A 25,583-nucleotide genomic window follows, 5' to 3' on the forward strand; every position below is an offset into this window, starting at 1 on the left:
AGAAAATACATAAGCACCTCAAGTTTTGTACTAGTTTGTTTCTTTCACATTCTATTCAGCATTTTATATGTTTCCAGCTTTCTCCAAAAACATGTTCTCAAGACTATTGAACACATTCTACAATTTACTGTTTTCATTTTGGAGTTCCAGCATCTGTAGTATTGTGCTTTTTTTTCAAATTAAAAAAAAGTGTCTTTTTAATTGTAATTACCAATTCTATATGTATGTCATCCACTGGTCTTTCATCCTTTTGCTTTGGCTAGAACTATTAAAAGGTTTATTCTAAAAGATCTGTTGTATATATGTTCAGCATTTTCTGTTTTTAATTCAACATCTAGGAATGGAATGCTAGTGCATGTAACATGCATGTTGCAAATAAAAATGTATGAATACAAATTGAGTTAATATTGCGGTATAAAGATATTGAGACATCAATGTTTTAATTGCATCAATGGAATTGTACGATTGTTTCTGGTAAATAACCTTAATCATTTAATGGTATGCTCAGTAAGACTGCACTGCATAATAGTTATTTATAAGTAGAATTATTTTTAGATATTCATTCAGCATAATAGTTGATTAAATGTAACTTGAAAATCAAAATAAAATTTACTACATGCAAAACATTTTGACATTTCTCAGCACTTCATTATTAAGCTTTTTATGCATTTCTAGATGTCTAGGCACAATTTCCAGGTGTTGTCTGTTAAAAGTTCATAATGGAGGAATTGTTTGTAGAGGCCATAAGACTTTCAAATGTACAGGAATGTAACAGTTTCCTGTCAGCAGGAGCACGACACACGCCTTCCAGGAGCTTAAGCCGTCCAGTAAGAACTCTTCCTTGTAATAACAATTTAACACCTTAAGAAGCAGGAAATCTGCCTCTATGACCTCCATAACACATAATTCATTGTGTGCTGATTAGAAATACAGAAGATATAGATCAGAAAACTAAAGTTGTGTTTTAAGGACACTATATGTCTTCATCAGCAAGGAGATACTGTGTAGGAAGGCTAGATTTTCACCAGTGGAGAATGTTCATTACTGGGCAAAAATGATGAACTACTTGAATGTTTGGCTTCTGGAAGCTGCAATCAAGAAGGAGTTAAGAAAGTAGTCCATTATATTTAGGAAAACACAGAGTTAGATTACGAAATGCTGAGGCACTAAGCTATGTTAAACTTAAGAAGCCCCAAAGCGTTGCCAAAACAGTGCACTGTTCTAACAGAAAAGATAATGAAATAGAAATACAGAAATATAGAAATATAGAAAAATAGAAATGTCAAAGCTTTATATTTGTGTATCGAAGCCTAGAAACTAGGAGCAGACCATTGGGTATCACAAGCTCACTCCATCATTCAACATAACCATGTTTGATCTTCTATCTCAAAGTCTTATTCCTACTTTCTCTTCCTGGGTGCCTTTAGTATCTAAAACATTACCAATCTCTTTCCTGAACATACTCTGTATATAATCAGTGGCCTGGCCATCACAGCATTCTGTGGTAGAGAATTCTGCAGGTTGACAATTGTCTGACTGAAGAAAATGTGTCCTCATCTCAGTCCTAAACAGTCTACCCCATATCCTAAGGCTGTAATCTTTGGGTTTAGACTCCTCATCCAGAAGAAACATCCTCCCTGAATCTAGTCTATCTAGCTCTGTTAGAATTTTATACATTAGGGGGTCACAGTGGCTCAATGGTTAGCACTGCTGCGTCACAGTACCAGGGACCCAGGTTCAATTCCACCCTCTGGTGGCTGTCTGTGTGGAGTTTGCACATTCTCCCCGTGTCTGCATGGGTTTGCTCCGGTTTCCTCCCACAGTCCAAAGATCTGCAAGCTACATGGATTGGTCATGCTAAATTGTCTGTAGTGTTCAAAGATGTGTAGATTAGGTGGGTTATGAGGTATTGGGTCTGGGGCAGATGCTCTGAGGGGCAGTGTGGACTTGTTGGGCCAAAGGGCCTGTTCCACACAGCAAGGATTCTATGATTTCAATCAGATCCCCTCTCATTCCTTTAACTCTAATGAATATAGGCCCAGTTGAAACCATTGCTCCTCACACAACAGTCCTATCATCCCAATCAACCTTCTCTAAATTCCCTCTAAGGCCAGTATATCTTTCCTATGAAGGAAGACTGAAACGGCATATAATATGCAAAGCGGGGTCTTACTAAGACCCTGTATATCTGTAGCAAGACATTCCTACTTCTAAAGTTAAATCTTCTACAATGAAGGCTAATATATCATGTGCCTTCCTAGTTGCTTTCTGCATCTGCCTGTCTATACCATTGATTAGTGTGCAAGTACAATCAGATTCCTTTGTGCATCAAAATTTCCCAGTATATCACTATTTAAATAGTGCCTCTCTGTCTTTCAAATTGAAGTGTATCATTTCACATTTAGCCATGTTGTATTACATCTCCCATGGATTTGCTGCTCACATTTTTTCTAAGTCACTTTGAAGATGCCTTGCAACCTCCTCACATCCCTCCTAACAGCTCACAATCCCATTAGGTTTTGCATCATCAGCAAACTTGGAAATATTGCATTTGGGTCTCTCACCAAAATTATTTACATATATCATGTGTAGCCAAGACTATTGTTTCTGCCACCTGAAAAAAAGATCTATTTATTTCTACTCCCTGTTTTCAGTCTGTCAACCAATTCTTAATTCATGCCAGTATATTACCATGAATCTCACAAATTTCAATTTTGCCCACTAGGATCTTATGTGGGACCTTAACGGAAGTCTTCTTGAAATCCAAATGCAACACAGCCACAGGTTCTCCCTTATTCATTCTATAATTTTCATTATCAAAAAACTTTAGTCAATTAGCTGAACATGACTTCCCCATTCATAAACCCATGTTGACTTTGCCTGATCTTCGTAATGCTTTCCAAGTTTTCAGTTACCACATCTTGTTCATGAACTCTAGCATTTTCCCAACTACTGATGTACGGCTAACTGGTCTGTAATTCACTGTTTCTTCTCTCTCTCCTTTTTTTATAAACTGCCAAGTTACATTTGTCACCCTCCAATCTACAGGGACTGCTCCAGAGTCTACAGAATTTTGAAAGATGACCATTAATGTATCAAATATTTCCAGGTCCATTTCCTTTAATATTCTAGAATACAAATGATCAGGCCTTAGGGGTTTGTCAGCCCTTAGCCCCATTAATTTTTCTAGCATCAATTATTTTACTGACATTGGTTTTCTTCAATTCTTCCCTCTTACTGGACACTTGGTTCCCTAACATTTCTGAGAAATTATTTGTGTCCTCTTTTATGAAGACAGAGCCAAAATATATATTCAATTCTTCTGCCATTTCTTCATTTCCACCCAGCACCCTACACTCTCAGTACCCTAACATTACATTCACCTTATGAACTTACAATTTGAAAGCAGTTGTCAACATAGCTGTCAGGACCTTGAAGCTTCACAATGTGGCAGCTCACTGCTGTGAAAATTGGACATGATTTGCTTTCCACTGACAGTTTGGCCAGAGTCTCCCAAAAGTTTAATTTTGATCTTTCCTCTTCTTTATCGAACTACTGCCTCTTAGAGACATAATCTGCAGAATTAAAGTTAGTTTTCACAGGTACAATACCAATCTCTCTTGACCTCTCAGTGAAAGACTGATTTCCATAACCCACTTGGAAGGGCTGGGATGTGTTCAGATTAGAAATTAGGGTAGAAAGGCATCAAGGCAGGGGATGTAGAAAGTTGCTGACAGGAAGTGGTGTTTGAGGCCGATCAACAACATAAAAGTAGCTAGAGATGTAGACCTATTTTGTTAAGAAGAAGGTCCTCAGTGTCAAACATCACCCATTCTCCACATCTAAACATAATTTAAGTGGAACAGTTCCAACAGACTCTCCACCCGATCTGACCTAAAGCCACATATATTTCTGAGCTCAGGTTATTATCTTCAATCTTTGGGTTGGCTTTTCAACCTGGAAATTGGATCAGATTTCAATGATTGCACCAACTTTAAATGTCAGTGATTGATTCCCCTGCCTCCTGCTCCCAATCTAACAGGTCACTGTCTCTTTTTACTCTGTTGTTTAACTTACGAATATATGTTCCCTGGGTTTGCAGAACAAGGAAAGTGAGGCTTACATAGTATAGTATCTTTGCACATAAACATCACATTAATTTTAAGTATTAGGTAATTCCCATTGCTTCCTTAAATTGCCGAGAACAAAAATGCTGACAATTTGGTATACGCAGGTCACTTTAAAAAGGATTTTTCTTACATTTTAATCAGTACAACTTCTAATCATGAAGTTGAATGTGGCGAGTATTCAGAAGGGGAATGATAATTACACACAAGTGGAGGAGCCTATCTGATTTGTTTCCATTCATTGACCTCTATGACTGCTTCATTGGTTACAGATACTAACCTATCTCCTACTCCTATTCCTATAAAGTGCCTTGGTCCATTTCAGATCAATTCATTGACTTTATTTCAAACACAAGACATGAAAATGCATTTTGTTTTCTAATTTCACACCTCTCTTGATATTAACAAAGGCTGCTGACCTAATTTACGGGACCGTTTGTTCTTTCTTCTGTTCAAGAAGGAAGAGAGGACAAACTGAGAAATTATAGATTAATTCATCAAATGTCACTTGTGGGAAAGCTCTTAGAATCTATAATTTGAGATCTAATCACTGAACATTTAGATGTGCATGGGATAACTAAAGACAGCGAGCAAGGATTTAATAAAAACAAGTCATGTCTTGCCAATTTAAATAAATTTTTTTTTAAGTAAGTGATTGATTGTATGGATAAAGGGATTGCAGTGGATATAAACCCAGATCTTCTTCTTTGTTGCAGTAGGGCTGAATCTTTATCATCTCACCCTTGAATGCCTGGCCTTGGCTTATTTCACTATGTCAGGGCAATAAAAACAATGTAAGTGTCATGATTGTCGGGGGTAGTGTAGGTTGGGGATGCTCTGGCATTTAGCGACATTTGATTGTCATATTCAAAGCAGCATGCTAATATTGAGAATGACTGCTTTGACTCACAGCAGTAATGGATGTCTAGAACTGTAGAGTAGTAGTGAGGGATCAGCAGTTAAAAATTGTTCTAGAGCAGTGAAGGGAGAAATTTCCTTTAACAGTCAGAGAATTATTATAAGATGTTTATCCATGGTAGATAACTCAAGTTACTTCTGATGTTTAGTAATCTTTAAGATCTGAAGTTCTAAAGGGGTTAATATTCATGTTCTATTGACTCCAATCTTTCTACTGATTTCACGTGCAGTCTGTGGAAGGTAACAAGGGGCTAATTCTTACACTTTTTATCGCAAAGTGCGCGTTGTGTCTAGCTTTTCGGAGGGATTCTTGCCATAGGCTTCCTTGCTGTAATTTGCCGAACAGACTTCATTAACTACCTGATCCTATGGCACCTCAATGCCTGATTCCATCCCCGTCTTACCACACCTGGTTTCCTGTAAACTTGCCACATGCTGGATATCCACTGGAAGACCAGCATCCCTTGCACCAGCACCATCTTCCAAAGGTCGCTGTGCAATGTCAGCCCAGCATTGCCCCTCGCTGGCAACATAATGTCACAGCAGCCACAAAGCCACACTGCTCATGGCACATTGACCATGGCTGCTACTTCCTCAAACTAAGAACTCCATTCTCTTATCATAGTTGCTGTTTAGCCACCAGATCATACATTTTACCTGTCCTTAGCTACAAGCTGTCTAAACACCCTCCCTAAGTCACCATTACTCTGTCCCTGAAGCCAACCGGACACCCGCACCTTGTCATTGTTTGCAGGCAAGCAATTGGACAATTCCAAACATGAACTTTTAGTTACAGACAACCAAAGGCAATAGAGGCTGCAGTTGCTCCCACAATGCCAATTGAGTGCTGGCATGATGATCAATGACTATTTTGCATGATTGTCTTTTGCACCCAATTCTCATCTAGTGAATAAAACAAAAACTGCCAAAGCTGGAGATCTGAAACACACAAGAACAGAAATTGCTGGAGAAACTCAGCAGGTCTGGCAGCATCTGTGGAGAGAAAACAGATGTCCTGTTTCAAGTAACCCTTCTTCAGAACTGGACTTGAGATCTTAACTCTGCTCTCCCTCCATAGATGCTTTCAGACCTGCTGAGTTTCTCCAACAATTTCTGTTCTTGTATGTTTCTCATCTGCTGGAAACAGGTGTCAATCATGTTCTGTGTGGTTGGGTAGCACATGCGCTTTTGTGCTCCAATATGCAAAAGGCAAGCTTCCTTCTCCTTAATGTCCTCGTTGACCTCCTCAGAAGACTGCTCTCATTTTTCTGGCAGTTGTACAGGTGATGATGTTTTAATGAACATGTGCCTCCTTTTAAGTCATTACAGCTAAGTTTTGCATCATTGAGATGACAATATTAGATCTCCAAGCACCAATGGCAGTGTACCTTCTGTGTTTGACCAGCATTTGAAGCCTAAGAACATTCATTCTGCATGCATTGTAAATGGACAAAGAAACATTTGCAAATGTAATATAGCTGAAATTCACAAAAGCATTGCTCGCATTTTTCCTCTTCAATATCCAAGCATCAGTGGATAAAGATTCTACACTTTAAACCATCAAAGTGACACTGTCTCCATCCACTATGGATGTTGTCCAAACACTTTTCAGTTCCACTTTGCATCTAAAGAATTGCAAATGGCATCTTGTGGTGGACATTATCATCACTGGGCCCCACCTGATCACCAGGTGTAGCTCCAGAGCCCTCATGTTTCCTTTTACCTCACTGTACCCCAACGGCCCTTTTCTACTGAACCCCCAATGAGGAGACTGGACATTGAAATTCACCTCTAATTGTCCTCCCTGCTCCATGAACCCCAACATTATACCTTAACGATGGCTACCTGCCCCACTATGGTCCCTAACCAGTAAATTGGAAATAGAGATGTAGGGTCCAAGGCAGGCAGCCAACTTATCTTTGAGTTCTGTCTTCCGACTGGAGGTCAAACTGCAACTTCCTTAAAATCCCAGAATTGTATATTTAAGCAATCATGTGGGAAAGAGACGCATTTCAGGTTCCGGCAGCGGGCTAATTTAATCACAGGTTCACAGAATCATTATGGTGCAGAAAGAGACCATTTGTCCCATTGGGCCTGTACTGGTTCTAATATCTAGTGCCAATTTCCTGCCTTTTCCCCATTTCCTGCATTCCATTACTACACAAAAGAAAACATCCAATGGCCTCTTGAATGCCTTAATTGAACCTGCCTCCATCACATTTGTTTTTCTATTCATTTGTGGGATGTGGGTATCGCTGGCTGGTCAGCATTTCTTGCCCATCCCTATTTGCCCTTGAGAAGGTGGTGGTGAGCTGCCTTCTTGAACCGCTGCAGTCCCACAATGCTATTAGGAAGGGAATTTCAGGATTTTGTCCCAGCAGCAGTGAAGGAAAAGTGATACATTTCCAGGTCAGGATGGTAAGTGACTTGGAGGGGAACTTGGAGGTGGTGGCGTTCCCACATGTCTGATGCCCTTTACCTTCTAGATGGAAGTGGTCGTGGGTTTGGAAGGTGCTGTCTGAGGATCTTCGGTGAATTTCTGCAGTGCATCTTGCAGATAATACACACTGCTGCTACTGAGCATCGGTGGTGGAGGGGCTGGATGCTTGTGGATGTAGTACCAATCAAGCCGGCTGCTTTGTCCTGGATGGTGTCAATCTTCTTGCGTGTTGTTGGGGCTGCACCCATCCAGGCAAGTGGGGAGTATCCCGTCACACTCCTGACTTGTGCCTTGTAGATGGCAGACAGGCTTGAGGAGTCAGGAGGTGAGGTACTCGCCGCAGTATTCCTAGCTCCTGGCCTGCTCTTGTAGCTACGGTGTTAATGTGGTGAGTCCAGTTGAGTTTCTGGTCAATTGTAGCCCCCAGGATATTGGTAGTGGGGGTTTCAGTGATGGTAACACCGTTGAATGTCAAGGGGTGGTGGTTAGATTGTCTCTTGTTGGTGATGGTCATAGCCTGGCATTTGTGTGGTGCTAATGTCACTTGCCGCTTGTCAGCCCAAGCCTGGATATTGTCCAGATCTTGTTGCATGTGAACATGGACTGCTTCAGTATCTGAGGAGTCACGAATGGTGCTGAACATTGTGCAATCATCGGCAAACATCCCCACTTCTGACCTTATGATAGAGGGAAGGTCATTGACGAAGCAGTTGAAGATGGTTGGGCCTCGGACACTACCCTGAGGAACTCCTGCAGACATGTCCTGGAGCTGAGATGATTGACCTCCCACAACCACGACCATCTTCCTATGTGTCAGGCATAACTCCAACCACTGCCCCCTCATTGATTCTAGTTTTGCTAAGGCTTCTTGATGCCACACTTGGTCGAAGGCAGCCTTGATATCAAGGGATGTCACTCTCACCTCACCTCTGGAATTCAGCTCTTTTGTCCATGTTTGAACCAAGACTGTAATAAGTTCAGGAGCTGAATGGCCCTGGTGGAGCCCAAACTGGGCATCACTGAGCAGGTTATTTCTGAGCAGGTGCTGCTTCATAGCACTGTCGATGACACCTTCCATCATTTTACTGATGATTGAGAGGAGACTGATGGGGCGGTAATTGGCCGGGTTGGCTTTATCCTGCATTTTGTGTACAGGACATACCTAGGCAATTTTCCACATTGTGGGTTAGATGCCAGTGTTGTAACCGTACGGGAACAGCTTGGCTAGGGGAGCAGCAAGTTCTGGATCACAAGTCTTCAGTACTATTGCCAGAATGTTGTCAGGGCCCATAGCCTTTGCAGTATCCAGTGTCTCCAACCATTTCTTGGTATCAACTTGGAGTGAATCAAATTGGCTGAAGACTGGTATCTGTAATGCTGAGGACTACTGGAGGAGGCCGAGATGGATCATCTACTCGGCACTTCTGGCTGAAGATTGCTGCAAATGCTTCAGCCTTATCTTTTGCACTGATGTGCTGGGCTCTTCTATCATTTGCAGGCAGTAGAACCCACATCCTAACAACCTGGTATGAGAAGTTCTTTGTTTTGTTTGTACATCACTTTAAATTTATGCCATCTCATTCTAGCTTCTTTTCTAAGCAGACGGATGTTAAACTAATAGTATTGCTTTACCTCCCCAATCAGTTTTTTTTTGTTGTGAGGTGTTGAGGTTACTGTAAAAACATGAGCGTTCATTTACCACAATGGTTCTTAATGTGTTCCTTTTCCAGAATTGGTTTGAAGTAGACAACTTATTCCAGCCCTTTTGCATCAGCTATAGCTGGGATGTCCATTTAATAGAGAAGATTCAGAAGCTTCTCAAAATACAATTTTATTATCAGCCATGTTCATTTTATAAGTCTAGCAATGCTATTTTGAAAAGAAACAAAATTTAAATATGAAAATAAAGAAAAGAATATAGGTTTCTTTGAGATTTCTCATCATGCCTCTGACCATGACAGCAGGAAAAAAGCATTTAGATAGAAAGTCAGCTGTGACCAAGCTGAATGGCAGAGTAGATGAGTGGCACCAATTGGCCTACTCCTCTTCTGATTTGCTATGTTCTTTTGTTTTCAAAGACAAGTTAACCCACTACACAAAATAGACCGCTGAGGTAACAGCCAATCTAATATTCTCTCATTGTTTAAAAATGGGCACCTTTGGAGGAATGGGGACAAATGTGAATGGATGAGCGAGGGGTGGGTTATGTGTTAAGAGCAATGTTGGAGTTGAAGAAGTAATTAGCTTGATGAAACAGACATTGGAGAGCTAAATGCTAGTTCAGAATGGTCTTTCCATTTCCTTCTCAATTTATTAAATAATACATTAACGTTCAGAAAACCATGCCCTACGCCTTCTGCTATCCAGTCACCATAAAACCCCATGAATAGTGTTCAGCTGGAATAAAAGTGTAAAATTGCGTAAAAGCATTAAGGTTACTTTAATACCAATCAGTTGAAATCATTTGGGTAAAATATATAAACTATTTTCAAGAAAAAAGGACAAATTGATCTTCTCATTTGTTATTTTTCCAAAACAATAAAATACTTTGATTGAACGGTGGAACCATTGCCACTTGAAAGCTTTGGCTTGACTTTACAAAATAAATAATGGAACACGAGGACTTTTACACAATTAAAGGATGAAGATCAGACTAGTTGTAGACAGATGTATAGACTGAAACCAACAAGAGTTTTAGCGGCCTTTCCATAGACACATTGATTTTTGGCTACATTACAAACAGATTAGGATGGTTAGATTAAAGTTTAGTGCAGCACTTTATCAAGGCTTGTCAGATTTGTTTATTTGGATGGGTGAAGTATGTATGCATTAATCATTCTTTCAATGTGATCACATTTAAGAAAACTAGCATGCTGTTGGCAAAATTTTTATCCTGTAAGCCACACATTTAATTACATTCTGTAATAAATCTCCTTTGGAGCTTTAATGAATAGTAATTGTAAACAAGACATAGGCTATACAACACTGTACCACTTTTAGTGAAGGTTAATAAGTTTAACAAAACCTTTTCAGTATTTTTTTACATTTCTTTATTGTTTTAAAATCATAACAGAAACAAGATTTACTCTGGTATCAAATCCCTGTGTTTGAAGCTTTCATTTGCTTTCTCTCTGCAATTTTCAGTTTTGGGAAAAATAAAAATATTGTGTATAGACAGTCGAAATACTGCTTCAACATTGCATAAATGACACTCAGTTAACAAGCAATTTGGATTTTCATTACACTTTAGTTCTTTATGAAATTCAATTGGTGGAGCTTTCCCTTAAGTGGTTGGGCAGTGGCAAGAAGTTTGGGACAATGCATCAGGAATGGAGAAATGAGGTTCTTGATGTCCTGATAAAGAATTAATTTTCCCTTATGGTTCCAACAGTGAGATGACCATGTTGCTAATAACTGGTGAAGACCCTCTTTGCATGTGTTAGTATTTCATTGTTTGCCTCAGTTGTATGCAGTTCATAACTGTTCTAGGTACTCATGAGAAAATAGATGATGAAAATTTTTGAAATGAAAATCTGAATAATGAGGTCAGTGCTACAACCCTGGCAGTGGGATTTTCCAGCATCGCTGGCTTTCCTCAGTATATACTGTACACATGTCACATTGAGAACGGCATATTATAAGGTGGTTAAACTCATCAATAGGAAATGCCTTCACTTGATCAATGTGCGATTCATCATGATCATCTCTTCCACTTCTTGTAGGTCTGTGCCAGGTATCCTGGAAGCTGCCATAATGGCCTATATTCTTAAACCTAATAGGTTCTTGCCTCTTTCAAATGTCATGCTATGATAGCTGCTGGGAGACAAGGGCTACACTTTCCAACATTGGCTGGTGTTTCCTTTAAGGAACTCCTAATTTAGGCACAAGGTAGATATAATGCAGCCCATACATCCACAAGGGCCATTGTACAACAGAGATAGAGTTTCTCAAGTTGCTTGGATTGATTTGGAGTAGCCTTGCAATACATTGCGGATAGAGTATTTATATTAAGCTGGCATGGTCTGCAAATAGAGCAGGCAAAGAGATGTTATGGGTGTTGAAGATCTGGCAGGCAGCAAGTGTGTTCTGCAGAGGAAGGTGAGGAAAATCACTTTAATCAAGATGAGAGATGAATATTAGGCAAAACCAATCTGACAGAACTTAATTGAAATCCACATCCAAGAGATCTGATTGGGTGAGCACTTCATTCACTGAATATAATTATTTTTGTTGTTGCAAAGGCAAGCAGCCCCTATTTACACACTAAAGAGAATGCAATTTTGTCAGAGTTAGAAATGCAGATCCCCTTAAAGCCCAAACAGAATGGCTCCAGACTTAATGAGAACATGTGGTCCTCCTCGAATATTGAATTTAAGACCTGGGCTTGTCAATTGAAAACACTGACGAATTACTGATGGCGATTAATAGATGAAAAAAAGTCACAGTGATTTGGTGATGGGAAAAAACACATTCAGTTGTTTGTAAGAGCACTTCTGGATATTAAAAATGACCTCTTGTAACTCTATAAGATCTTTGCTCCCTAATTCAACATATTGCTAGCCTGTTTATCCCGAGGTAATGTTCCAGGGACGCAGGCTCAAATCCCACCATAGCAGATGGTAGAATTTGAATTTGATAACAATCTGGAATTAAGAATCTAATGACGATCATGAATCTAGTGTCAATTGTTGGGAAAAACCCATCTGGTTCACTAATGTCCTTTAGGGAACGAAACTACTGTCATTACCTGGATGGGCCTAGATGTGACTCTAGACTCACAGCAAAGTGGTTGATTCTTAATGGCCCTCTGGACAATTAGGGATGAGCAATAAAAACTGAAATAACTGTGGATGCTATCAATCAGGAACAAAAACAGAATTTGCTGGAAAATCTCAGCAGGTCTGGCAACATCTGTGAAGAAAAAAATCAGTTAACGTTTCGGGTCTGGTGACACTTCCTCAGAACTGATGGTAGCTGGGAAAACATCAGTTTATATGCATAAGATAACAAGGTGTAGAGCTGGATGAACACAGCAGGCCAAGCAGCATCAGAAGAGCAGGAAAGCTGACATTTCGGGTCTGGATCCTTTTTCAGAATTTCTGATTTCTGTGATTTTAGTGATTTCTGAAGAAGGGTCCAGACCCAAAACGTCAGCTTTCCTACTCTTCTGATGCTGCTTGGCCTGCTGTGTTCATCCAGCTCTACACCTTGTTATCTCAGATTCTCCAGCATCGGCAGTTCCTACTATCTTTGAATCAGTTCATATGTGCAAAAGTCCTTTGTCTTTGAAAATAGGGAGTGGGGTGGGGTAGGGAGTAAACAATAGGATAGGCCCAAAGAGAGAGAAGAGCAGTTGGACAGACAAAGGAGTTGATAACGAATTAGCTGGGAGGATGGATAGTAGTTAATGGGGACTGTTAGTGATTAACAACAGGTAGTATATAATGGCAGGCTATGGGATAGCTTGGTGTTTGGGTTAGGGGGCTAAGAGGCTAGGACATGGGAGAGTTCACCCTCCCAGCCAGATTTTTATCAACTCCTTTGTCTGTCCAACTGCTCTTCTCTCTCTTTGGGCCTATCCTCTTGTTTACTCCCTACCCATCAGTTTCCATCAGTTCTGAGGAAGTGTCACCAGACCCGAAATGTTAACTGATTTTTTTTCTTCACAGATGCTGCCAGACCTGCTGAGCTTTTCCAGCAAATTCTGTAGGGGTGAGCAATAATGGCTAGCCAAGCCGGCAACACTCACATATCATGCATGAGTTTTTAAAAAGCTGGTAATTTGTTTGTTTAATTGATCATTTGGATGATTTGCTGTTTTTTTTTTCTGAAATTAAACCTGTGTTCTTGCCCTGGTGGACAGTGCTTGTAATTTGCGATTTGTTTTTAAATAGATATTTGGGTGATTTGGTGGTAGGTTTATAAGAAGGAAAGACCTGGGTTATTTCCCAGTGGTGTGTCCGCTTCTGGACAGGCAAAGGACCCAGAAAAGAAAAGTGGAAACTGATGTATGTGCTAAAATTTAGGTCTACAGTAAAATTCTCTGAAAGGTCTTTGTTCCTTAATTCAACAAATAGATATCAGTATGTGAAGTGAGTTTCACTTTAGTCAGTTTTTCACTTTTCCTATTGTGCAATAAAAGTTACCATGAACACTTGTTTGAAGACGTCACAACATCTGCTGCTTTCAAGAGTAGCAACGTTCATTCATAGAATTCATAGAATCCCTGCAGATTGGAAGCAGGCCGTTCGGCCCAACAAGTCCACACCACCCCTCCGAACAGCATTGCCACCCCAACTCATTCCCCTACCCCTGCATTTCCCCATGTCTAACCCACCTAACCTAAGCATCCCCAGACACTATGGACGATTTAGCATGGCCAATTCACCTACCCTGTACATCTTTGGACTGTGGGAGGAAACCGGAGCATCTGGAGGAAACCCACGCAGACACGGGGACAATGTGCAAACTCCATACAGACAGTTGCCCGAGGGTGGAATCGAACCTGGGTCCCTGGCACTGTGAGGCCAACATTGTTTGGTATTAAGAAAAGATTAGCACTCATTCAGATAGTGTACGAACATCATATGACAAAGTGATTTTAGCTTCTGTGGCTTCCCTTATGGTGATGTATGGGAGTTGTTTAAATTCTACTATGACAATTTTTACTTTGAGAGGCCTCTTGACACAAATCCTTCTCACTACCATCATCATTTAGCTTTCAGAGTCTACAATATCATATACATTGTTAAATAGACATGTAATTCCTTAGCACAAACACAAAGTGCTGGAGAAGCTCAGCAGGACTGGTAGCATCTGTGGAGAGAGAAGCAGAGTTAATGTTCGAGTCCAGTTCTTCAGAACTGAAAATAGCTGGGAAAGGATGGTATTTATGCTGATAATGGGGGTGGAGGGGAAAGAATCCAATACATGGAGATAGTGCCCACAGGCAGAGAGAGAGAAAGGCACAGGAAAATGAAGAAAATGCTTATGATAAGCCAAGTGAGAAATGATTGCTTGTGAAAAGTGTAAATGGTTGAAAATGATTGAAAATGGGTTGGGAATAGCCTGTATACAACAGGACCTAAGCGTTTGGGGGTTCTTTAGGTAACTTCTCTCAGACATCCAAAATTGCGCAGTCAGTACTTTCAACCTCATTTCCAAACAGAACAATGCACTTTCAGACAGTGACTGGGTGTTAATGAAGCATTGGACATCACCCATCCTTAAATGAGTACATGCAGCCCTGTAAGGCACATGGCTAAAATGAAACTTTGGCTCCAGAGAAGGGTAAAGTCATGAATAAACATGTAATCATGTGCACAAAGTGGCCAACAGTATAGAACACAAGTGGAGGGAAGGAACTATCAGAAAGAATTTCCATTAACTTTGCAAACAGTAATCCCTTCAAGAAAATATTACGTCAAGGTTGCAGTCCTGAGCATATGGTTTGAAGGATGTTTGAAATGTTTAGCTATCTAGGATGGTTTTCAGAGATAAGCAGTGCCTCACCACCATAACCTTTATCCTCTTTAGGATGTATGAGGATACTGCTTAACTCTGACAAAATTTGCAAGTAAACCAGTCCTAAATCTAAAATGAAAGCCAAACGTATAGGCGAGGATCGAAGGGCATATATTAATAGATTTGATTGAGAGTTAATGTGATTCTATTTAAAATGTGGTGTCACTCATTGCTAGTTATGGTCCCTCAGAGGGTTTCCTTTCTCCTTGCCCTCCGACTATACAGTGGAGCCTGTTGACCTGGCAGATGTCACTTACACCCCTACCCCCTGGGAAGGAGGAGAGTGTTTATGGCGAGGAGGTGCATCCCACCCAGACCCAACCCTTTACTCTATCCCATAATCCCGTATTTCTTATGGTTAACCCATCTAACCTGCTCATCCTTGGACTCTATCGGAAATTTAGCATGGCCAATCCACCTAACCTGCACATCTTTGGCCTGTGTAGGAAACTGGAGCACCCTGTAGAAAAACACACAAACACAGAGGGAATGTGCAAACTCCACGCAGTCACCCGAGGCTGGAATTGAACCTGGGTGCCTGGTGCTATGAGGCAGCAATGCTAACCACTGTGACACCGTGCTGTTCCAGTCCATGCTAGGAGTGTCCTGCTCAAAAGCAAGTTCACCGTCTGTGGCTGAGACTACTACAGATACAGGAATCACTGGCAGAGTGGAGGTAGAGGGCCCTGACACCTATCCTGAAACTTTTATGGAGGCCTGCATGTGGTTCCTCCTCTGTCCAGGTGTCAGCTGATACCATCCTGTCTCCTTCAGAGGAAAGGGTACCTGGTGTGAGCTCACATGCCTTGTCCTCCTGCTTCCTTACTTCTGATGCTCAGCACTATGGCCGAAGGAATGGAGGGCAGGTCTACATGCATTGTTGGCCACCACTAAACATCCTGCTAGACTGGGCTTTCCGTGGCAGCCGTCAACCTGTCAAATGGAGACAGCTAGACACGTACATGCCAGAGCTAGCACAGCACTGACAAAATTGGTGACCTCCTTTAACCGCTAAGCTAGTTTCCCCAGTGCCTTCAATGAACCAACAATGTGCTCACCAAAAGGTGTTTGCCAATCTAATCCAGGTAAAGTATTCACCAGGTTCAACTGGTATATGAGCCAGTGGACAGAGCAGGAGAAAGTCTTGCTAATGCATCCTTAGAGGGATCTGTTGCTTCTTCTGTGGAAATGGAGGAGGAACTGGAGCCTTGAGGGGCTTGTCTCTTGAGGACAGAAGCTCTGCAGGTGCTGCTGGTGCCTGCAGAAGAGAAGAGAGGGAAATTGTTATTCAAGATGGATAGAAACGTGAGTATGTTATTGATGTGTTATCAGTGACAGTAATTTGAAAGCAGCACTGCATAATGAAGTGTTCTTGGTTGCCTGGACATGGAGGTCTTGGCAACCACACATGGTCGATCTAAATCTCCCGTTATTTCAATGAACTCCTCTTTGCAAGGGCTGAGGAAACAAATGTTGGCCATCCTGCCACCCATCTTTGCCCTTCCTGACCTAGTATGAAACAATTTCTCCTGGAAAAAAGAAAAAGGGAGGAATTGAGTGAGGTGAAAAATCGGTGGAAGAGTGGTTAGTGGCAGTGCTGATGCAGGAGAGGTGTTGAGAAGTTCAGAGTTGGTGAGTAGGAAGTGCAGAGGGGAAGAAGGGTTAGTAGTTTGGGAGGATGAGGTGGATGAGAGTCATTGAGTGAAAATGCCACATGCAATACTGTGAGTGGTAGACCACTAGTCTTGGCAGGAGGTGTGGTAAAGTTAGAGTGAATGTGAGATGACAGAGAGAGGATGGATTTCTTTCAAATATCCAGTATCTGCAGTTCTTTGTTTTACTACAGAAGATGATGGCACTTGTTCTTACAGAGCATAGAAAGTCATTGACCTTTACATAATGCTTCTCCACGTCCTTTGCTGTGAAATAGTTTGCCATCTTCCCTTTCCCAGGCTACACGTTCTAAAATGAGGACAGGCAACACACTGGAATGGTTGTTCTTTGCTTGCAGCATTTGAACTGGTGCACTACTGGGTTTTAACAATGGTGTCTGCAGCAGTTACGCTACAAAGTTTTGGCAGTGGCTAGCACTCCTGCCTCCATGACTGGAGGATCCCATAAGAAGGGCAAGATGGAAGCCAGTTGCATAATTCATGAGATATAAGGAGCAGAACATTGCAGAAGAAAAGTTGCCATAATGCCATAAGAAATAGGACCAGAGTAGGCTGTTCAGCCCCTCAAGCCTGCTCCACCTTTCATAAGAATCATGGCATATCTGATCCAACATTCCTCACATTCACATTTCTGTGTTTTCCCTGTAACGCTTGGTACTCCTACTGATCAATAATCTATTCCTTACTTAAACTTCATAAGGACTCTGCCCCATTGATCTCTATGGCAAGGAGTTCCAAATACACTCAACCCTCTGGAAAAAGATATTCCTTCTCATCTCAGTCTTAAATTGGTGCCCCTTTATTCTGAGTCTATGTTTATTCTAAAACTGTGCCCTCTGGTCCTAGACTGTCCCATGACAGAAAGCATCCTTTCAGCATTTACCCTGTCAAGCCCCTTAAGAATTCTATATCTTTGTTTGAGATCATCGCTCATTCTTCTAAACTCCAGTGACTTGAGTCCCAATCTGTTGAACTTTGACTCAGAAGACAATGCCTCCACATAGGGATCATCTTCGTGAACCTTCTCTCAACTGCCCCCAATGAAATAATACTTTTTAATAAATAGGGAGACCAAAATTGCTCACTGTACCTCAGATGTGTTCGTACCAAATCACGTGATATAGTCACCATATTATTCCATATTGAATTCACGGAGGGAATGGGTCACACCATTAAATCACACATCCTGAATTTAGGACAATAAAAAAAAGATTTTTTTGTTGCCATCTTACACCTCAGAGTTATATCTTAGGATAAGAAATTATCTGTGACACCAGCAGTGATCATGTTAGGAAGGCAAGAGTCAACGCAACATGTGACATTGCCAAGCCAGCATCCATGCAAATTCTGAGAGATCTCAATAAACAAGTCATATTGAAGATGAGGCTGAGGCATGACCACTACACAAGTAAGGAACTATCTCAACTACACATAGGACAAAAGATCAAACTCATATACCGCATATTTGGAACATAGTTGTCAGCAGTTTCTAAAGTGCACAGTGTACTTACGTCTCCTGTAACCAAGACACCTAATGGAGCAACACAGAAGAGGAACAGAAGCAAGCTAATGGAAATGCACAGTTTGCAAATTGTGCATTGTGAACATGAAAGAACACAGTCAGATTATAATATTGTGATGGAACACCGGGCCAACACTTAACACATTCATGACACATCTGCAGACCAAAGGCAGGCAAGAGTGAAATCCACCCTTTCAGTAGGTTACTCTATGATAAGAACTGGATGAAATCTTAAACTTGTGGACTTGTAGATTTCACAGTCCCTAGCTTTGTAGAACTAATTGTGCTATTACCCTGCATTTTTATGTATTTACTTGTACAATATGAAAGCTATATTTGGGGAAAAAAGTAGATGTTTGTGTTACCACATTTGAAGGGATGTCCCTTTGAGAGATCAATATGTAAATTGACTAAGTGTTGTTACATGATGACAGGCCACAGACTCTCTGATTTGCAGGACCCATGGCACAGCTGTGCTTGAAGATAACTCTATACTAATTAAATTAATTTAATTGTAAATAAACTGACCAGAGACGTTCAATAAATTGGAATCCATGTACCTTATTTATGTTACATTCAGAAAGTACAAAACTATTAATGCAAGGGCCATAGATGGCTTTTGTGTTCAAAATTGATGCCTCAGTCTGGATATTCTGCATATTTCTGGTAAATGTTCCCTGCACACATACCATCACCAACATGGCATCTGGCAGAGTTTGCACCAGGAGTGTGCATGTACACTGCAGTCATTAAAACTGCAGTGTTGAAGCCCAAAATATAAACCAATTTTAGCACTGGAAAACTTAACACTTTAGCCGCTAAAATTCACGGCATTTACCTTTTGTTTTCTCTCCAAGCTTTCTTTTTGCCTGTTCAATTTCCTCTTCATTAATTCTCAAGCCCTTCAATGGTTCTACATTGTCAGACTGCTTGTTTGGCATTTATTCATGGTTGAATAATTACTCCCTCTAGCTCAACAGTGGAATGGCTATTATCTTCCGCTCCTGCAAAACTCCAGTTCCTTAACACTTTTTTCATCCCTTCATCTAGGAATCACCTCATGCTGAATCTAATTCTTCACAACTCAGTTATCTTTTGAACACTCATGTTGAAAAATTGACCTTCAGCTTTAAATCATAATTTCACTGAACAAACACAAAGAAAAGTCAAAGAATGGGCTCCCAAACTGAGTTTCATTTGTGCAATTTAGTTTGATCAAATTAAATTGATGCACATAAATGAGAGTCTGGATTTTGCAGAAGTCAGCTATATTGCATAGTTTGAAAAGTTTTAATGCAAGACAGCGATAGAAAGGACAGAGAGAAAAGGAAAGGGAGTAAAATGAAAAATTGCAGATAGTTATAAGAAAAAAAACACAAGCTCATTGTTTTTCTTGGGTCTTGTGTCATTAACTTGGAAGCTCAGATTTCCAGTTCTAAACAAATAGCAGAAGTAGTATCTATTCCAGTTAAGGAATTAACAAAATTTTATCTAAATCATTTTATTTCTAATGAGCAAAGAGCCAAAGTGATGCTGAGGTAATGGGAGAATGGTGTTCAAAAAAAGTTAATTTAACTAGTTCCTCCAAATGTCAGAAGGCCTGTCAGGCAAACTGATGTATGGCTAAAGAATGAACTATTGATGTGTACATACAATATTTTATTTTCCTGGCAAATACACTGCAAAACTGAGAAATAAATTGTTTTGAAACTGCCGTATGTGCAGGTATAGCTCAGTTGGAAGAAAAAAATTGCTAAACTTATTTCTCAAGCTACATTTTGCTTAAATGATCTATCAAAGAATATCTCAAATAGCGTTGCTGTCTTAAAACTATTAAATCATTACAAGAGGTATTTAGAGTAAACCGACTGAATTTCATAACATTTTTCTACTATGGAATCATCACCTAACTTTAACTGCAGGTAGGATTCTCAACTCAAACAGCTTAAAATTATACCAAAATCAAAGTAAACTGATGAAGTTAATTGCACGAGTTGTAAATTTGGTTTCTATTTGCATGTTAGAAATTCAGGCATTATTATGATTATGCACACTTTGAAACCATTGTAAAAGAATGGCATTTTTAATGCCAACCAATATTAGCAATGAAATTTTATGTATATATTCTACTTTTAAGATGAGACATAATTCTAAGTCAGTTCAGCCATTTTCAACTGGCTACAACCATATGAAAAGGGATTAATGGGCTTTCCCCTTTTTAACCTTCTCCACTGACCCCAAACAAAGATTTTATTTCTTTAAAAATTCTTTTTAAAGTGAAGCTCTATCACAGTTCAATCAAAACATAGCTTGCTAATTCAAAAATGAAGGAGTTGATTACAAAGCTTTCCTTGAGTGATAGAAAACAAAACTTTTTTTTCCTTACTAACCCCAGAGAGAGGGAGGGAGGAGTATCAATCCTGCTGTTACAAATCCATAATTCTTCTCTCTCCTCGTTATTCCTGTGTCTGGAAACATGATTTCTGTTCAAACTGAATAATATACAAGCAACTTCCCTCCCAATATATGAAATTTTCACAGAAGTGTAAGATTTGACCCCCTCAGTATGAGAACTGGCAAAGATGTAAAGTACCAGCAGAGTATAAGCAAACCTCTACCTTTTGTCCTTCACTAGATATGTGAAGAGATATGCATCTGAGTGACTGGTTTCAGTCAGTTTGATGGTACATTGATTTCCATTCAGACTGGGTCTTGTTTATTCATGGTTTCTTGAGCTTAGCTTAAGATCTGGTCAGGTGATCACCATGGTGATTTTAGGTCAGTGGTTTTCTCTAATGCAATTTAAAATTGTCGAAGACATTGGATATTGCAAAGGCTATGATCCTTGACAACAATCCAATAATAGTGCTGAAGTTTTGTGCTCCAGAATTAGCTGTGCCCCCAACCAAACTCTTTCAATGCATTTATGACACTGGAATCTATCCAACTATGTGGAAAATTGCCCAGGTATGTCCTTTCCACAATAAGCAGGACGAATCCAGCCCAGCCACTCACTGCCATTTCAGTCAACTCTTGGTTATCAGCAAAATTATGGAAGATGTCAACAGTGCTATCAGTTGGCACTAACTCAATAAGACTCCTCACTGAGGCATTGATATAGAAATGTAGCTGCAAGATGACAAGGATTAGGACATGAATCTTGAACGATATTTAGGAGCAGCAGGAAACCAGGTCACATTAAATTAGAAGGTAGTGAATACAACTTCTTTATCAAAAAGGGAGAGAGAGAGAATGGAGGAAATGACAATATAGTCAGCTTAACAATTCTTATAGGGAGAAGGTTAAAAGCTTTTATTAAATAAACTATAGCAGGTACTTAGCTAAGTTCAAGGTAATCAGGCAGATTCAATGGTTTTCTGACCAATACTGGAATTCATTCAGGAGGTAATACGTACTCTAGATATATGGGAACCAGTAGATGTACTAGATTTAGGTTTCCAGAAGGCATTTGACAAGGTGCCACATGAAAGGTCATTGCAAAAAGTGAAAGATCATGATGTAGGTAATAGTCTATTGTCATGGAAGAAGATTGGCTAGCTAACAGGAAACAGAGTGTAGTCAGAAATATGAAAGTAAATTGTGAAGAAGACAAAAACAAGATACGTGAAAATATCAAGTGAGTGGTAAAAGATCTAGAAAACTGAGTATAATGGTTAAAAATGTGAAATTGTTCATTTTGCCAGTAAAAATAAAAAAAATTTCCTAAGTCATGAGAGGTTGCAGAGGTCTTTAAGATATAGAGAGATTTGGGTATCCTTATGCATAAATTGCAAAAGGTTAGTATGTAGGTACAGCAAATAATTAGGAAAGCTAGTAGAATGTTATCATTTATCACAACGGTAATTGATTATAGAGGTATAAATATTATGTTTTAGTTATACAGGGCATTTTTGAGACCTCATCTGGAGTACTGTGCAGAGTATTGATTACCATATTTAGGAAAGGATGTAAATGCACTGGGGACAGTTTGGAAAAGATTTATGAGACTAATTCCTGTAATTGTGGTGAGTGTGTCTTTTGAGGAAATATTGGACAGGCTAGGATTCAATCTACTGGAATTTAGTACCATAAGAGGGATTTTGATTGAAAACCATAAAGATCCTGACAGAGTATCTGGAGAGGTGATGGCCTAGTGGTAGTGTTGCTGGACTGTTAATCCAGAGATACAGATAATTTTCTGGAGACCTGGGTTTGAAACCTACCATGGCTGATGGTGGAATTTGAATTCAATAAATATCTGGAATTAAGAACCTAATGATGACCATGAATCCATTGTCGATTGTCTGGAAAAACCCATCCGGTTCGCTAATGTCCTTTAGGAAAGGAAACTGCCATTCTTACCTGGTCTGGCCTACATGTGACTCCAGACCCACAGCAATGTGGTTGACTCTGAACTGCCCTCTGGGCAATTAGGGATGGCAGTAAATGTTGGCCTAGCCAGTGATGCCCTCATCCTGTGAACAAATGAAAAAAAAATATTGACAAAGTGGCTGTGCAGAGGTTTCCTCTTACGGAAGAGCATGGAGCGAAAGGTCACTGTTTAAACAGCAGGGATCACCTGTCTAAAACAGAGATGAGGCAATTTTCTTTTTCTGTCACAGGGCCATGAGTCTTTGAGACGCTCTTCCTGAAAATGTGGTGGAAGCAGGGCCCTCGAATTACTTAAAAGCAGAAATAGATAGCTTTCTATTAAACAAGAGTCTGAAAGGTTATTGGGGAAGATGGAAATGTCGATTTGAGGTTGCAGGAAGAACAGCCATGATTTTAATTGAATGGGGCGGTGCAAGAAAGGTGCTAAATGGCCTACTTTTGCTCTTAATTCGCATGTTTGAATATTCATATTTATTCACCACATTATTTTAGTAGCTTCTCATATTTGATAGAAAGTTTATACCACATCTAATCTTTTGGAATCTTTCAAAAACCTCTTGAGTATTTGCTTAAATGGTAGTTTGTAGTTAGTTGTAGTTAATCAGTTTAAATATAGAAAGGATGAATTTTTGTATCAAATATTTCTACTCAATACACAGAGGATAAACTAATGGATGAAACTCCAGAGAGCTTGCCAGAAGAATAGTGACACAGAACTCCATACTACCTATGGCAGCAAGTGCTGACCTCATCCCAAACGTCAGGAGTAAAATTATTAGAATGTTCAGAATGGTGATGTCATGCCTATAACAATGTACCAGCAATGCATACCCTGAGTTCTTGGCAGAGTGGCGCATAGCTTTCCAAATATGTCTTCAAGAGGCCCTTTGAGATCTGAGAAATAAATTTTGGAATTATAAAATGAAATGACACAGGAGGCTACTTGGATCATCATGTCTCTGCTCGCTCTTTGAAATATACAGTTAATTAGCTCCAAGCCTCTGATTTTTCCCTGTAGTGCTACATAGAGTCATAGAGTCATACAGCATGGAAATAGACCCTTCGGTCTAACTAGTCCATGCTGACTAAGTATTCCAAATTAAATTAGTCCTACTTGCCAACATTTGACCCAAATCCTTCCAAACCTTTTCTATTCTCGTACTCATCCAAATGTCTTTTAAATGTTGTAATTGTACCTGCCTCCACCACTTCCTCTGGTAGTTCATTCCACACATGAACCACTCTCAATATAAAAAAGTTGTCCTTCATGCCCTTTTTAAAGCTTTCTCCTCTCACCTTAAAACAATAACTCTAGTTTTGAACACCCCCATCCTAGGAAAAAGACACTTGCTATTCACCTTATTATTAAGGACCAGATCAAACCAACCATCCCCCCGCCAAAATATATTTACAAGATAGTATAGATCCAACCTTCTTATTATTTTGAAGGTAAATGTAAGGCATTGCATTCCAGATACAATTTGATTGGTCAAACTGTTGAACTTTAAGGAAAACACACTATTTTTACACAACAGTTAAAACATAGACAAAATAAAAATAAAAGAAAAGAATTGGCTTAACTGTAACTCTATAGAAATACTTAACAAAGTTTTTTATATAAACACATCCTTGGCAAAGGCAAAATCAGTAAAATAGATTGTTTCACATGCAATTCTAACAGTAGGAAGAGAATCCCAGCTTTTAGCTATAACAGAGATAGGAGTAAGAGATTTCAAATCCAGTTTCAAGACCCCTGCAAATGCAGAAAGCTAAAACTAAAAATCTTGGTTCTGTGGGAGCTTGACCCTATCTACTCAGGCTCCTTCCATTGTTCCAATTTAAAAAAAAAAATCACAGGTCTCATAAGCTGTTTACTTTATGGGCTTTGGGTAGACTGCTCACACCTCTGTCTCAACCTTAGATAACACAATGTGGAACTGGAGGAACACAGCAGGCCAGGCAGCATCAGAGGAGCAGGAGAGTTGACATTTCGGGTCAGGACCCTTCTTCAAAAATAGGGGAGGGGGATAGGGAGCACAGAAATAAATAGAGAAAGGAGGGGTGGGGCTGGGGAAGGTAGGTGGGATGGTGAATGGTGAGTGCAGGTAGGCAGTGGTGGGGATTGGTCAGTGAGGTGGGAGAAGCGGATAGGTGGGAGAGAAGATGGACAGGTTGTGTCAGGTCAAGGAGGTGGGGTGAGAGGGAGGGTTGGTCATGGGATGAGGCCGGGGGGTGGGGAGATTTTGAAACTGGTAACGTCCACATTGAGACCATTGGGTTGTAGGCTCCCAAGGCGGAATATGAGGTGTTGCTCCTCCAGTTCCCAGGTGGCGTCATTGTGACGCTGGAGGAGGCCCAAGATGGACATGTCACCCAGGGAGTGGGAGTGCGAGTGGGAATTGAAATGGTTCACGACTGGAAGGTGTTGTTGTTTGTTGCGAACAGAGTGCAGGTGCTCTACAGTGCAGTCTCCAAGCCTCCGCTTGGTCTCACTGATGTAAAGGAGGCCACATTGGGAACTGCAGATGCAATAGACCACATTGTTGGATGTGCAGGTGAACCTTTGTCTGATGTGAAAGGCCAGCATTTTCGACCACTGAAGGGGAGAAGTTATGGCCCTTAAAATACAAGGACATCTGGGATGTCCGGGAGTGGAACGCCCCATCTTGGGAGCAGACGCAGCAGAGGCGGAGGATTGGGAGTCGGAGATCGCATTCTTGCAGGAAGGTGGGTGAGACGAGGTGTAGTCTAGGTAGCTGTGGGAGTCGGCGGGCTTAAAATAGATATTGGCTTCGAGGTGGTCACCAGAGATGGAGACAGAGAGGTCCAGGAAGGAGAGAGAGGTATCAGAGATGGGTCAGGTGAACTTGAGGTTAGGGTGAAAGTTGTTAGTAAAGTTGATGAACTATTCAAGCTCCTCATAGGAGCACGAGGCAGCGCCGATACAGTCATTTGATGTAGCGGAGGAAGAGGTGGGGCATAGTGCC

This window comes from Rhincodon typus, chromosome 13, assembly GCF_021869965.1.
Source record: "Rhincodon typus isolate 14 chromosome 13, sRhiTyp1.1, whole genome shotgun sequence".
Taxonomy (NCBI): domain Eukaryota; kingdom Metazoa; phylum Chordata; class Chondrichthyes; order Orectolobiformes; family Rhincodontidae; genus Rhincodon; species Rhincodon typus.